General features: G+C 40.7%; 4 non-coding genes across 4 annotated transcripts; 2 read left to right on the top strand and 2 right to left on the bottom strand.

Annotated features, from left to right (window-relative positions):
- Positions 1-2497: 2497 nt before the first annotated feature.
- Positions 2498-2608, top strand: trnal-caa (transfer RNA leucine (anticodon CAA)). Its single transcript has 2 exons — positions 2498-2535; positions 2563-2608. It is a non-coding gene; the product is annotated as a tRNA-Leu (tRNA).
- Positions 2609-5407: 2799 nt separating this feature from the next.
- trnas-gcu (transfer RNA serine (anticodon GCU)) lies at positions 5408-5489 on the top strand. The gene has a single exon. It is a non-coding gene; the product is annotated as a tRNA-Ser (tRNA).
- Positions 5490-12733: 7244 nt separating this feature from the next.
- Positions 12734-12806, bottom strand: trnak-uuu (transfer RNA lysine (anticodon UUU)). Its single transcript has one exon. It is a non-coding gene; the product is annotated as a tRNA-Lys (tRNA).
- A 1254-nt stretch (positions 12807-14060) lies between these two features.
- On the bottom strand, positions 14061-14132 carry trnaa-cgc (transfer RNA alanine (anticodon CGC)). Its single transcript has one exon. It is a non-coding gene; the product is annotated as a tRNA-Ala (tRNA).
- Between the last annotated feature and the right edge of the window lie 331 nt (positions 14133-14463).

Genomic DNA, 14463 nt, shown 5'->3' with positions numbered 1-14463 from the left:
CTGTTTAAACACCTGTCGTTTTCTCTAATATTGGCTCCTGTGCTTCGGTCCATTTGAGAGAGAAGACACTGAAAAAGTCGTGTGAAAGTGGATTTTGCACCTACGCCAGTGCTGTAGTGGTATCATACAGACACCCATACAAATCCATCAAACGTTGGAAGCTCTGGAAGGCAACGTAAAATATTGCTCTGTCCGTTGGTGGATTAGGTATGCACGCTATATTTCAACGTAAAATGCAATGTAAAAAGATCAAATTTGTTTCAAAGTCGATTAATGTAAAAACCGATTAAGCTCATGTTTTTTATCTTGTTTTATCTATATCTATATCTAGTTTTTCAAAGGTCTTAAAAAAATGTTTATCGCGATTGTGAAAGTTAGAGAAGGTGTACCAGCGCGTGCCTTTATATCGCCAGCTTCAGTCTCGCCTGTAGCTGCGAGAAGGTTAAAAGCGCACAAGTGATCTGTCTTTCGTCCAAATAATTGCTGGAGCAGCAGGACGTAGAGCACCATCCAGCAGCTGTAGACGATGTTCGAGGAAGATCTAATTCTGTTTTCAGCACAGGGAGCAAGAATGAGCTCAGTCCGGCTCCCAGCAGAATCCATTCTGGTTTGGTTGCTGTCAGACTGTGCATCTATGGCTTTTTGGATCGCAACGTGAAAAAAAAGAACAAAAAACAATTGCTCACATCGTCTTACTTCCACCAGAGGAAGGGAAGATATAACTTAAAAAAAATCAGAACTGAATATTTGGATCCGGGGCCTCATACTTATCAAATTATTAAAATAATAATTATTTAACTATCAGATTGTGTTTCTGCAACATTTCGTGCACAGTATGCCGTATTCAACAATAAAACAACAGTCACAACGAGGCCTTTACACCCAGTCTGGGGTATTTTCCCCTTTTATATTTTTGCCACTTTATATCGAACCTGTTATACTCCCAGAAGTGTGCAGTAGCTTATACTTAATACAAATATACAATTCACCGCTGGTATAAACAGATGTGTGCCATGTCTGCCTTTGTAAGCATTTGTTTAAAAAATAAGTTCACAATATGTTAAAAACACAAAAAGCACAAACTTAATAATACAACGATACAAAATCAAATCCAAATCATAAAGCCAATTAAGTACCTATCCTTTAAAAACAGAGAACACCTTTATATCTAAAATAAAAATGTGACATTTGTATCTACTTTTGAATTACTGTACAAAGCAGACAGAGTAGTCCCTGAATTCAAAGATCAGATCTTGGCCAAAACAAGACAATCAGACGTGAGCTGAATTCGGAACAAGAGCCTCTGCTTCGTCGTTTATTGAGCTTTTGATCAAAGTCTGAGTGAAAAAAGATCAGCTATTTTAACAAAATACACAAAGGGCACCTTCCTTCAAGCTGGAGTCAAACTGGTGACCTAAGGATTCCCTCTTGTTTCAACTACAGTCCTCCACTCTACCAACTGAGTTATCAACAGATATCAGGAGCTGCTCTCTGGCACATACTGCCCAATGTAGTGAAATGTTCCGGATGATTTAAATCCCAGATTGACATCGTTTCCAACTCGTTTCCTTAGTCTTGTTTACCTTGAATTTAAGCCACAAACCAGGATTCTACTGTATAAACTTCCGGAGATATTACAAAATGTTTGATGGAGCATCAATCATTCCAGGCGGAAATTGACTCCTTTTTCTTTCTCGAGGGATCATATTAAACATTTAATTTGGATCGAGAAGAGGATCACCATGAGACACAAAACAAACAGTTTCATTCTGTCTTTATTAGAATCTGTATCACAGCTAATGCATGTAAAGCCTTTAGTATGCGAGAGTGAGAGTTCAGTTATGCCAGGGAGTGTGAGAAAAGAGAACTGAAATTTAGTAAATTAATATTTAAATAGAGTGTAAATCTTCAAAGTGTCACTGCAAAATTATTACAGGGGTCTACCAGCTGCCGGACGTACTTGTTTTGGGACTATTTCCAATAAGTACCGCATTAGTAGTTGTGTGTCCTTACTGGTATCTTTTAAACATTCGGTTATATACAAACGGGACAGAGACACAGTAATAATCCGATTTTAACATGTCCTGCATTTTAACTTACTGATCAGATAAATTGAAATGTTCTGATTCAGAGCCCCTGCAGTTCGTTCTAATTAGAACCACAACAATACTCCTGAGTCCTGAGCACCACACTGAGCAAAGGTTCAGCTGAACTCTGACTTTGTTCAGCACGACTTGTTGTTGCAGTTGAGCTCAGAGCTGGAGATGATCTCCATATTCTACCACACTAACTAGTCCTAAACGTAGTACACAGTACACACTTTTTTAAAACAATTTAAAATATTACACAAAGGCTGTAAAGCACACTCTAAATCGATCCGAATATTTGATTTCCGCGATCCGTTTAGGCAACATTAGGCAACGTGGCGCTTCTCCAGCAAAGCATTTCTCAGTTTTGTGAACTACTGGTGCTTTTAACACACCAACTTACGTATCTCGTCAGGATGGCCGAGTGGTCTAAGGCGCCAGACTCAAGGACTCCTGTCTTTCCATTGCTTGGGTGTTCTGGTCTCTGAATAGAGGCGTGGGTTCAAATCCCACTCCTGACAGCTTTTCCCTCTCTTGCATTTTTCCTGTCTTCTTGTGCTCGCTGACAACGACAGAAAGAAGAAAACGGAGAAACCGGCTTGCGGGCACATGATGGGCAGGGAAATGCTTCGTGAACACTTCGATGTGATTAGCAGAAAGTCAAATAGGCTTCGATTTCTCCCTTAAGAACTGTTTGGGGTGCCTGTAATCGAGTAAAGATTTACGGTCAAGGTATGCATTCAAAGGTGAAAGACCGAAATATAAATCCAGAAGAAGATGTATTAAAACATATTGTAACGCTTACGGCCTACAGGCACTGTGTAAGAGCCGGCGTACCAGAGCAGGTGATGTCACCGCCCTTCCCTGTGATAGCAGGACTACAGCTACTGAGCTGCAGAGAGATCTCTCTTTGGCTCACGGGGCTGGGTCGCTGCAGAGAGACGCGGGAGTCCCGGGTTCGAGCCTCAATCGGGATGCCCCCGTTGCGTTACAATATCGTTTTCCTTGCGGTTTCCCCTGTATTTCATTAAATGTGGCATTGTGAAATCAGCCTGTAGCCCTACGGAATGCAGCCACTCTCCCGGTGACAGCGGCAGGAGCCGAGAGGATTAAATCAGAGCTTGAACCGAGAGTTTAAAAAATATGGGCAACTAGAACATAGATCATAGAACATTTTTATTAAACTTTCCTATCTGCTCGGCCTTACTGAAGTATTTTAGCTGCATTTTAGCTTCTATTTATATACTTTACAGTAGATAGTGTTTAGTAAGAGAAGAGAGATACAAGCGCTAAACCCCCACAATAACCAAACCTTAACTAAAGCAGGAAGATCAGTTTCTGCTCGAGACAGCCGTTTTCTGAACTGTAAACCTTCAACACTGGCTGGAGCCGCTGTGTGTCAGGACTCAGAGGTTGTATAAGAAAAGACTCGGAGAGCTGCAGTCGCGGCTCATTGCTCTGCGCTCCCCGTGCGGAATGCGCGTATCCTCCCTCCTTCATTACCTTCATACACTCCTCTCAAACCACAGAAAACTCCTGAAATATTTCGGTGAACAGATACTGGGTCTTTCTTTCCGAGATATCATAGGCAGAAACAATAAACACGGTGAAAACAGGAAGGTATTCTGATCGTATAGAGAAATGCGCAAAAATACATTTCCTAAAATCCAATAAAATCTAGTTACATTCTGATGCTATTTTGATGTATCTGAATAGTTTTGGCACAGTTGTTACAGCAAAGAGACAAATAAACTTTTTTTAATTTCATTCGAGCTGTAGTTTTGAAAATGTTTTTTTCAATTCTCTAAATAATACAAACACAAACACCCGTTGTAAGCGTCTGACCATTGATATTCTTGAATTATAAGACCGTACACACGCGGGCAGGCAGTTCAGCGAATATGATGCCCCTGCAGGGGCCGAATATTAGACAGACGTATACATACAGTCATCGTGTGGAGTTTATTCCTCCTCTGCCGCAGTCTTTGCCTCTTGTCACATTTGCGCTTAATTGTCGATTTTTTGTATAGAACACCGAATATCTTGAGGAAGCCTGTCAAGCGAAGACTGATGGATTATTGAGGTGCAAACACTGGTTCAAAATCAACACCCTCTGCTATTGCCGTTGTTTCATTGATAATTTCTTCAAATTCCTCATCTGACCTTCAATATCGAGGGATATTGAGCATAATACCATACAAATTGTAACTTTCTTTTGATTGCCAGTTTTATTAAAATGCCATCCCCTTTTACAGTTATTTTAGATGTTTGGCAAGGCGTAATATCCCCCCTCTCACCCTCAGCTAAAATATTTTAAAAGTACAACAACATTACATTATATTGAACAGCGTTTATGTTAACATTTATATTCAAATTAAGGTAAATATACGAAAATATTAAAATAGAACTCCGGCGATCTGTTGTTTTTGCTTGACAAGTTCTCGAACAATTTTGCATTGTTTTTTAAATTACTTTAGCTGAAGATGCAACGGGAGCATAAGTGAATTCTCCCTCACTCACTGGAACATATAATTCTATGGGTGAATACTAACTGCTTGCAAGTTACCAATGTCGGTAATTATTGGAAATTCCAGGTAATGTTGACTCTGGTACTCAATTGTTTACTACTGCAAATATCAAAATAGTTCAGGTTTTGCGGAACAATTAAATTTTTGCGGTGATGATGTTTACCATAGGAAGAAGTGCGTCCCTGGGTGGGATCAAAAAACCCACCTGGGGATTAATAGCCGAAAACGCTAACCGATTGCACCACAGAAATGCTTACACCTTGCTTTTTTTCATTTACATACTTTTGGTGCACAAAAAAAATTGCTCGCATTTCATCTTTCGCAAGCTATATGATTTTAAAAAAACAAGTTGTTCTGCAAAGGAAATGAATAAACGCATTAAACCAAATCAAGACCTCTTTGAGTGTCCCAAATTACATGTTCTGTAAAACAAGACAGGAAAAAAAAGGTACCGCTGGAATTCGGATCCAGGATTTCCTCTTTATGAAACAGGTCTTTTAACCAGCTTTACCACAGCACTGGCAGAATACTATTCTTATACAGGTGGGTACCCACCCTCAAACCTTTGTTCTCTCGCTATTTTACCTTTGCCTACTGCCCTGTCTCTCTCACACCTGAAGAAGGCTCCACGGGCGAAACGTTGTGTTCTCGTTCTTCTTTTTTTCAGCATGGAATAAACCTATTACCTATTCTTATACAGCCTCTTGGACACACCGCTCTGAGACATCTGAGGTCGATGTGCGCTGAGCCTGGTCGCCGAGCAAAATCATGCCCAAGGGGGGTGGCTTTTGTGACGAGGTGGCCGAGTGGTTAAGGCGATGGGTTGCTAATCCATTGTGCTTTGCACGCGTGGGTTCGAATCCCATCCTCGTCGGTTTATGTTTTCGACTTGTGATCCGTTTCTAAGTCGGACTTGCTTTCTTTAGCTACTGTAGTAGAGCAGTAATATTTCTAGCGTTGGCTGAACATGGCTTACAGCAGTAGCTGACAGATATAGTCTCTTAATATTTAGGTTAAATGTATGCTTTGTACTGCTTTCACCTGATATTAATAGTAGTCCTGATGAACGATTTAGGGACATGGCGCATCTTGAAAATGTTCTTGTTAATTTCAGTTTGGAAAAGATGCACTCACCAGAAGCAGAAACTGGTCGTATCTGCAAAATGCGCAATGCAATAGCAATGTCTTGCTATGAGTCCTTACCTGTTACAGGAGGCGTTGTAGGACTTTTTTAGTTCAGAAAAAGCTATCAATTCATCTTACATTTCTACTCCATCAATATTAGCAATGCTATCTTTACTAAGCTCTAAATATAGCTCTAAATAAATGCAAATTTTAAAATACATTTTAAAATAAATGCTATTCCATATGTTGTAACTTTGTGGTATTTAGAAATTTTATCTGAGGATGCAAGGGAAAGTATTATACAACTGTGAAAGAGGCTTGTATTTTAATACAATTTTCGATCAAAAGAAAACCAAAGTCCCTATGATATTACCGTCAATATCTCTTGATATCAACGTTCAGTTGAAAGATTTGAAGAAACTCTCAAACAAGCAACTGCAGTAGCAGAGAGTTTTGATTTAAACCGATGCTTGCAGCTCAATACTCCATTCATCCTTGAAAGAAGCAAAGACAGGGATATTTTGAGTGTCTCCATGATCCTCTTCTCAATCCAAAAGAAAGGTTTTATATGATCCTGATCCCACTAGAAAAAGGGTCAATTTCAGCCTGCACTGATGTCCCTTCAAACGTTTTATAAGAACTCTGGACGTTTATACAGTGGAAGCCTGGTCCATTTCTTCTTCTGAACGAGACTATGGAAGTGAGTATTTTGACGTCGAACTGGGATTTAAATAGAGGAACACTACACTACATTGGGCTACACGTGTGACAAAGCGTTTGCTTTCCGACCTCTCGATAGCTCAATTGCTAGATCTTAAGACTATAGACAAAAACAGTGGGCATTTCTTATGTCCCTGGTTTGAATCCAGCTCGAAGGATGGTGTTTTCTTGTTCCTTAATCAAAAAGTGAAAATTGTGAATTTGTCTTTCACTTTGACGTTCACCCGAAAGCTCAGTATATAAAGAAGTAAAGGCTCCTGTTCTGGATCCTAATCCTAATCCTCACGTCTGATTGTTTTGCTTAGACCTTTAAAATGTACACTGTGGACTGTTTGCTCTTCCTAACACAATTAAAAAGCCGCCGACAAACTTATCGATCGGGAGTTTAGTTCAGTGATAGCGCGCACTTAAGACGCTCCGTTTTCTATCGCCGGCATCTCTGTATTCTTTTTAAACGCGATATTTTTTATTCTTCGTGTGTGAATTTCAGGGAGACTCATAAACCCTTTGTCTGTTTTAAAGATACATTATTTTAAACCAGACATAATGAAAGACGTAGTAACTAGACACACATACAAGACACATGAATAGTAGCGGCTCTGAATGCAATACAAACGCCAATGGCGCAATGGATAACGTGTCTGATTACGGATCAGAAGACTTTAGGTTTGTACTCCTTCCTGGTTCGTGAAGAAGCTTTTAAACCTCACTACTCAACACTGACATCGTAGGGTGTGCGGTCCTACACAACCTTACTATCGACTGGATGAGTCTTCTGTTCAATCTCCGATTCTTTCCGCACATTCCTGCTATTTCACCACCGTTATTGTAGGATAACAGCCACAGACACGAGAAGATATACTATTCCGAACAAATGTCTTAAAAAATCACGTTGAAAAAGGTGACAATACGTTTTTGTTTCTTTAACTTAACCTTACTTTTGCCTGTAAAGTTCACATTATTTTCTGTAGCCGCAAATCCCCGATATTTCTGCTGTCTCCCGAGAAACACAAGCGTGGAGTCAAATCATATTAAATGACACAACACATCAATTAATTTAACACCCAGATGTGACAGAACACATGTAAGACTTACACACAGCTTTTAATATGCTCTAGTGAATTTGCAGGTGTCCTGGGGAGGGAAGAGAACTGATATTAAGGAAATACATATTTAAAGGGGATGTAAGTCTTAAATGTGTTTTGTCACATCTGGGTGTTAACTGAATAATTTTTTAGCATTATTTATTGTGTTTTGACTCTATACTTGCGTTTCTCAGGAGACAGCAGAAATATTGATGTTTACATTTCTATTCACATTCCCGGTGATATTGACTGAGGTAATGCAGAAGCATGTTCTCTATAACAATAAACGGTGCGAGAAGACAGGAAGAAAGGCACCGCTATGATTTGAACCCAGGATCCTCTGTTTACTACACAGGCGCTTTAACCAACTAAGCCACGGCACCGGCAGAATACTCCTCTTTTACTGCGACTTGGACACACCGCTCTGAGACACCTGCGTTCAGTAAGCGCTGAGTCGGCTGGCTGAGCACGTTGCCTCATTTACATTCAATAGGAGCCCCGACACCAAGAGAAACGTATAGAAATGGGTTTTATCCGGCACTTTTCATGTCCAATGCGCTTGACATCTCCCACGGGCGACAACGTTCATTTACGACACCTTTCTTTCTTTCTTCTTTCAGCAGGAGTACAATAATGGCAAAAACATGTTTGGAGTTCGGCATTTCATTTAGTCTGCGGAAACATCGTATCGGAATGAACTGCCTGAGATAAAAGAGTAATTGCGGCTTCAGATCGTTTTTACAGAGCATTGCGTTGTTCTGCTCATGCTGACTACACGCTTTAGATATGTCATTTACTGCAAGCGTTGCTTTTCCAGGTTTTTCTGAAATTCCTCGCATTTGAGCCAGCACTAAAACATTTCATTCCCGTCGCTGAATACATCGTGGAAACGGTATTTGCAACGGAATGCTGTCACACATGAAACATTTTCGTTATTCGGTTCTGAAGTTTGAAAATGAAAATAAAACGGGGGTCACTTCATAGGCTTGAAAGAAGTCCAAGCAGCATAAAAACCCGCAAATTCTTACAAAGGCTGCACCTTTCTTCTGCTGCTTTTATAAATCAGCCTTAAACATTTGAATGCATACCTTACTGCTGCTAACCACATTCACGTGTTTACGAAGCTTTTTTCTGTCCGTTATGTTTTTGCTAAGCAGTTTCTCAGTTTTCCTCGTACTGTGATTGTCAGCGAGCACAACAAGACTGAAACAGTGTAAAGGCAGGTAAAAAAGTCAGGGTAAAACGCCTGATTGTCGGGAGTGTGATTTGAAACCGTGCCTCTATTTGGAGAGCGAAACACAAAGCTTATAAGACACGAATCTGTAAATTTGCTGTTTTAAACCGCTCAACTATCCTGAAGAAATGGGTGCGGATTGTATCAGTCATATCCGATTTTCCGTAAATTTAGGACGTTTGATACAACTGGACGAACAATTTGTGGCGTTTAGCATGACATGGAAAACGGCACCGGAGCATTCGGGTCCGGACTACAAGACTCAGAAACAGTTTTTACCCCCGCACTATCAAACTATTAAACTCCCAGCCTCTCTCACTCTCTCCTCACCTCTCACCTATGACCTGAACCTCACAGTGCCTTCTTTCTTACCAAAAACCCAAACACACATTGAAAATCTACCTCTACCTTACATGTCAAAAAGCTAACTCCCTATCATTTCTATCCCTTTATTTCATTCTTTTGATGCATGTTTTTGCACATAACCTGTTACCTTTTTGTTGTTTTGCACACTGCCCGTTGTTGCTTTTTGCACATCGGCTGTTGTCTCTGTCTTTCTTTTGTTATACAATTGTATTGTTGTTGTGTTTTTTTCTTGTACTACTTATGTCCGAGAGCTAGCTAAATAGCATTTCGTTATACCATATACCTGTGTATGAGTATAATGACAATAAACTTGGACTTGAACTTGAACTTGACATAGTCTTGCAGGCAGTATATTATTTTATCGTTTACTCGTTTAAAAAAACATGGTCTTCTTGTTCCTAAGTCAGATTTTTAGTGCTTTCGAACGTTACTTCCAACCTGGACTGACAGCTCACCCGATCTGTTTGTGATCAGACCATGGAGTCGGGGGCTGTACCAAGCGCACGTTCCTTCCCAATGCTGAGGCGATCATTCAGAAGATGGTTGTGAAGAGAGACAAGCTTTGTCGACTGAAAAACAAGGCAGAATATGCAAGAATACTAATCACTGGCGACAGTTATGCTCTCTTACTATTGAGACTCATACATTGGGAGTTTTTTTGAAGACTTTGAAACTAAAGGAAAGTGGAGACAAATGAAACAGGCACGGGTGGGGTGAACCCACGATCTTCGGTTTACAAAACCGACGCCTTACCACTTGGCCACCGCACCTTCGAGGAAACATGGGAATAATGTTGTTCAAATTATTTTTTTCTGAATCTGGTTTACATCGCCTGGAGGCAGCAACAACAATAAAAGGGATACTTAACAAGGAGATACGCTGTAGCAGTGCGACTCCAACAGATGCTCCCGAAGAGGCTGGAGGTTTAAGCCAGCTCCTTAGAGCACTCGGCCACGTTACTCTCAACAGCGGCTCTTCAGCTCTTGTTGTTTGACCTAGTGTTTTTATAACGCGTGGAATTGACCGCAGCTTCGTTTTCTGAGATGCTTTCTCTCACGTGGTGAAATCTCGACCTCTTTGGCATCTCTGGCTATAGTTCTTCTGTAGAGCAGGCTTTCACACCTCTGCTTTTAGTGCCCTTGAAGTCATTTTATTTTTACAGGAAGACGCATTCCCTAACGATCTCTCCTGTTTTAGAAATGCTTCATAAGGCGTGTTTGATTCAACGGACAAACAGTATACTAATTGTACAATGCAGATTTATGCGGCATTCGTACTGGATTTGAGTGGGATTCTGAAATACTTCTTGCAAAGGTATTCAGACTTTCTTGAACCTATAATAAAAAAACAGACCTGAAACTCCCTAACTTCCAATCTCTGATGTTGCTGTCCTTAAACTCGGGCGTGATGGTCTGCAGACGTGTCCATAATGTCCTGTTTTCTTACAGTGTAGACATTTTGCTGTTCACGCTCCGCATTCATCTGCTTTGTGCATTGTTAGTCCGCACCTGTAACATGTAATGTCAGCCGTCCCCTGTTCTTCTATATCTCTAGCATGACTGCGTCCGGCTGCTCGGCTTTTGTTTGTAAAGTTTGAGCGAGCGCCCCGTTCAGTGTCACTTTGTCACTGTGGTCAGAAAGCATTCTTGATTCTGCTTGAGCTGCTTCATGAATTCTAGCGACTGTAAGAGCTCTTTCTAAAGTCAGCCCTTCCTCCTGCAGCAATTTATAGTCTCTTATGTGCACATTTTTCCACAAGTTGATATCTTAACATGTCAGTTTCCAATACTCCAAAGTCACAAGATTTAGCCAGTTCTCTTAGTGCAGTCACAAAAGCAACAACAGATTCGTCCTGAGACTAAGTTCTCTGCCTAACTTTATGCCGTTCCAAAACCACATTTCTCCGCGGTGTAAAGTAAGCGTCTAAGGCAGCTACAGTCTGTTCATATGTACCTTTTTCTCCAGGGAGGTTGGCGAAAATCCGCTGCACGGAAGCCCCGATACAGTGCAGTAATGTAGCACGTCCCACGGCATCCTGAGCTTCTGTAGATCCACTGGCTATTTAAAAAAATCTGTACGACTCCATCCATATCTTGTATTCCGTATACAAATACGGAGGTCCGAGGTTCAGTAGAAATGGTGGAAAAAGCTGAGCATAAGCAAAGCTTCTCGGCGCGGCTACCATATCTTCCATGGCGAAAGCTAAACGAAAAGTCCGAAAATTCAGAAGTTCGTTTCTACCAGCAAGAGAACCAAAATCAGCAGTGTTCCGCTCGCTTTGAGTCCGTTAACCACTCATCTCTCGTCGCCATAAATGTTGTGTATCTTAATAAAGAGACGTTTTCATATTATTTTAACTATTTTATTAACTACACAGATCACGCCCTTACACCATATATTCCCGCCTTCTACTCTCTCGTTCTGTTGTCTCGCGATGTCTACTCACTATACTACATTTAGCATGACTTCTTGTTGCAGTTGAGCTCAAAGCTGGAGATGATCTCCATATTCTACCGCCGTAACTAGTCCGAAACGTAGTACACAGTACACACTTTTTAAGTGAACTCAGGTTGTTAAAAAATTAAACCAGCGCCCTGTCACAGAAACGTACCCGTCTCCCGCGCAACAAGCGGGGGTACTCAGCACTATACTAAAGAGGAGCGCTTGTCTGCAGCTGAGCGTCAGCTCTGTTTACTGTCAGCAGTCATTTCCTCATTTCCAAATACTTTTTCACCTGCTTTCAGCTTTTAAACTAAACGCTCAAGAAGTAATTAATTTCAGTTGGAAGTCTGTTTCTGTTGTCTCAGCTCTTGATAAAGAAAAGCCGTGCATGGGAGACTCCCTCTCTGAAGAAGTTTGCCGTCACCCTGCGAGGGAGAAGAGCCATCAATCACCGAGGCAACTACTGAGACAGTTAACATTAAACACGTGAAATGCGAGATGTTGTGATTTTTTTCCCGCTTAAGGCTTCTATCGTTTCTACTCTAACGAGAAAGACCTCTTTATTAGAAGTGAGATTTTAACAAACGTCTCCAGGGTTAACTGCGACCTGAACGCAACGCCTTAGACCACCAGCCATCTGGCCTGTGGTACTTAGAGCAGTGCTCAATAAAAATGATCAAAAACCGAAAGCGCTTCTTATGCGGATCAGTATATTCCGATACCACTGGTTCTGCAGAAGAAATAAGAAAAGCCGAACTCAAAGCAGTGTGTTGCCATTACGGGTACTCTGCAGCTGCTTTAAGATCTACTCACACCGTGTTGCCATTAAGGCTACCTAGTTAAAAAAAAAACTTATCGTCATCTTTTTGAACGTGATTATTAGACACCCGTTAAATCTCCACCGAGGTTTCTGTGTGAGCTCCTCACTGCGTGTTCTGTACTCTACTGTGATTTAATTTAGATGATTACGTGGAGTAGAGTGACAAGATCTACTTGAACATTTTCGGTTTGTGAAATGAAACACTAAATACACTACTGTAAATACAAGTAATGGACATTTAAAATAACCACAGTACAGCTAGAAGAGTGAAAGATAAAAGACTATTTAGAATGACATTCAAATAGACACAATAAGAGCAGCACAACCGCCCGAACAAGGACTTGAACCCTGGGCCCTCAGATTAAAAGTCTGATGCTCTACCGACTGAGCTATCCGGGCTCTGAAAGAAAGTCAACACTGTCGGGATCCTCGCAAGTCACGTGTCTCTTGTTCCGAAGAGCAGTCATACCTGACCCGTCTGGAATGACCACTGACAGACTTTATCCAGAAGCGACGGCACCACTCCCAGTAGAATGAGTGAGAAATACAGCATGACATGGGTAGTTAAGGGGCTCCCACAATCCATCTTTCCTCACATTACTCATTTCATAAAATCTTTTAATCAACAACATTAAAAAGAAAATAAATGGAACGTTTTTTGGAACAATAATTAAAAAAAATATTTCAATGCCTTGGTTGTATACGTGTGCACACCCTTTATAAAGGGAGTTGCAACAGTGCTGAAATTTAAAGAGCATTTCTGTAGAGAAAACAGCCTTGATGTTCAGCTTAGGGAGCTTGTCTTTTCGAAATTCTATTTCTTAACACCTTGCACAGCCTCCCGACAGACTAACAAATATTTTTTGGAGAAATTGGCTCACACACCGGAAGACACTAACGTTTATTTACGTTAGAGTAAGTGAATAACAGTTTAACCGAAAAAGTTTGTAATTGTGATTTTGTTAAAATTCAATAAATCGTCTATCAACAGTTAGAATTTATTAAGAAATTGTTTTATTTCATAAACTATAAGACAATTCAGAGAGTTTATAGGTCATATCCGTCGCTTATGTTCTTTTAACTCTAGCGTTCAGGATCCAAACCCAGGTGCGGACGGTTGTGTTTCTTGAATCTCTTGTAATCATCAAAAGTCGATGTGTAGTCCTTCAGTACTTTCTCGAGTTGTGCCATGGATATTTTATACGTTCAATACTTGTCATGCTCTTTTGCATTTTCCTTAACAAACGGAAAAAGTTCAAAGTGTGTTTATGGCTGTGCTTCACATCTACACGACAGCACTTGTAACAGTACAGGACACACAGTGAGGAGTTCGTGAAGCTTTCAGTTTAATGCGGAGTTCAGAAGGAGGATTCGCTCGCTGAATGATCTCTCAGGAAATCAACAGGTGTTTTCTGCAACAGCCATGACAAGTGTGAAGCAATCTCAGGATTTCCTGAATTTGAACTAAATTATTAGTTCAAATAATTTAGGATTTAACAGAACTAAAAGAGGTACATTTAAAACAGCAGCGCAACTCTGCAGCACGTCGAGTGTGCCTGCATTTATTTGTGTAAACCTGGCTCTCTCTGAACACAAGCAAAGAGTTCTCACTCACCAGAAGATTGCGATGTGAGTACTGTAATATAAAGCACCTGGAGATGCCAGGGATTGAACCCGGGACCTCATACATGCGAAGCATGCGCTCTACCACTGAGTTACATCCCCGATGAAAAAGTTTACGGAACAGACTAAGAGATGTGCAAATGCTCACTGATCACACCACTCATGAAGAATGCCTGCAGTTTCCCACTTTCGCGTTTCTTCTACTACAGAGTAAATTCATAGGAATGAAAAAATAAGGAAGGAAAAATAATGGCATCGAAGCTTCAAGAGACTGTGCACAAATTAATCTGTTATTTTTACATCCAGTTACATGGGCGACGGTGGTTGATTCCCAGACGGGGGAGTGCTTTTTTTCTACCTCCTTACTCGACTGTCTTTCAATTCTATTTTATTTGTAAGCTTTTTGCATCTTTTAAGTGCTCTTGATTAAACT

Source organism: Lepisosteus platostomus, chromosome 5, assembly GCF_059453375.1.
Source record: "Lepisosteus platostomus isolate fLepPlt1 chromosome 5, fLepPlt1.hap1, whole genome shotgun sequence".
Lineage (NCBI taxonomy): Eukaryota > Metazoa > Chordata > Actinopteri > Semionotiformes > Lepisosteidae > Lepisosteus > Lepisosteus platostomus.
Note: the sequence above shows the minus strand (reverse complement) of the source record. Positions and strands in the feature narration are given on the sequence as shown.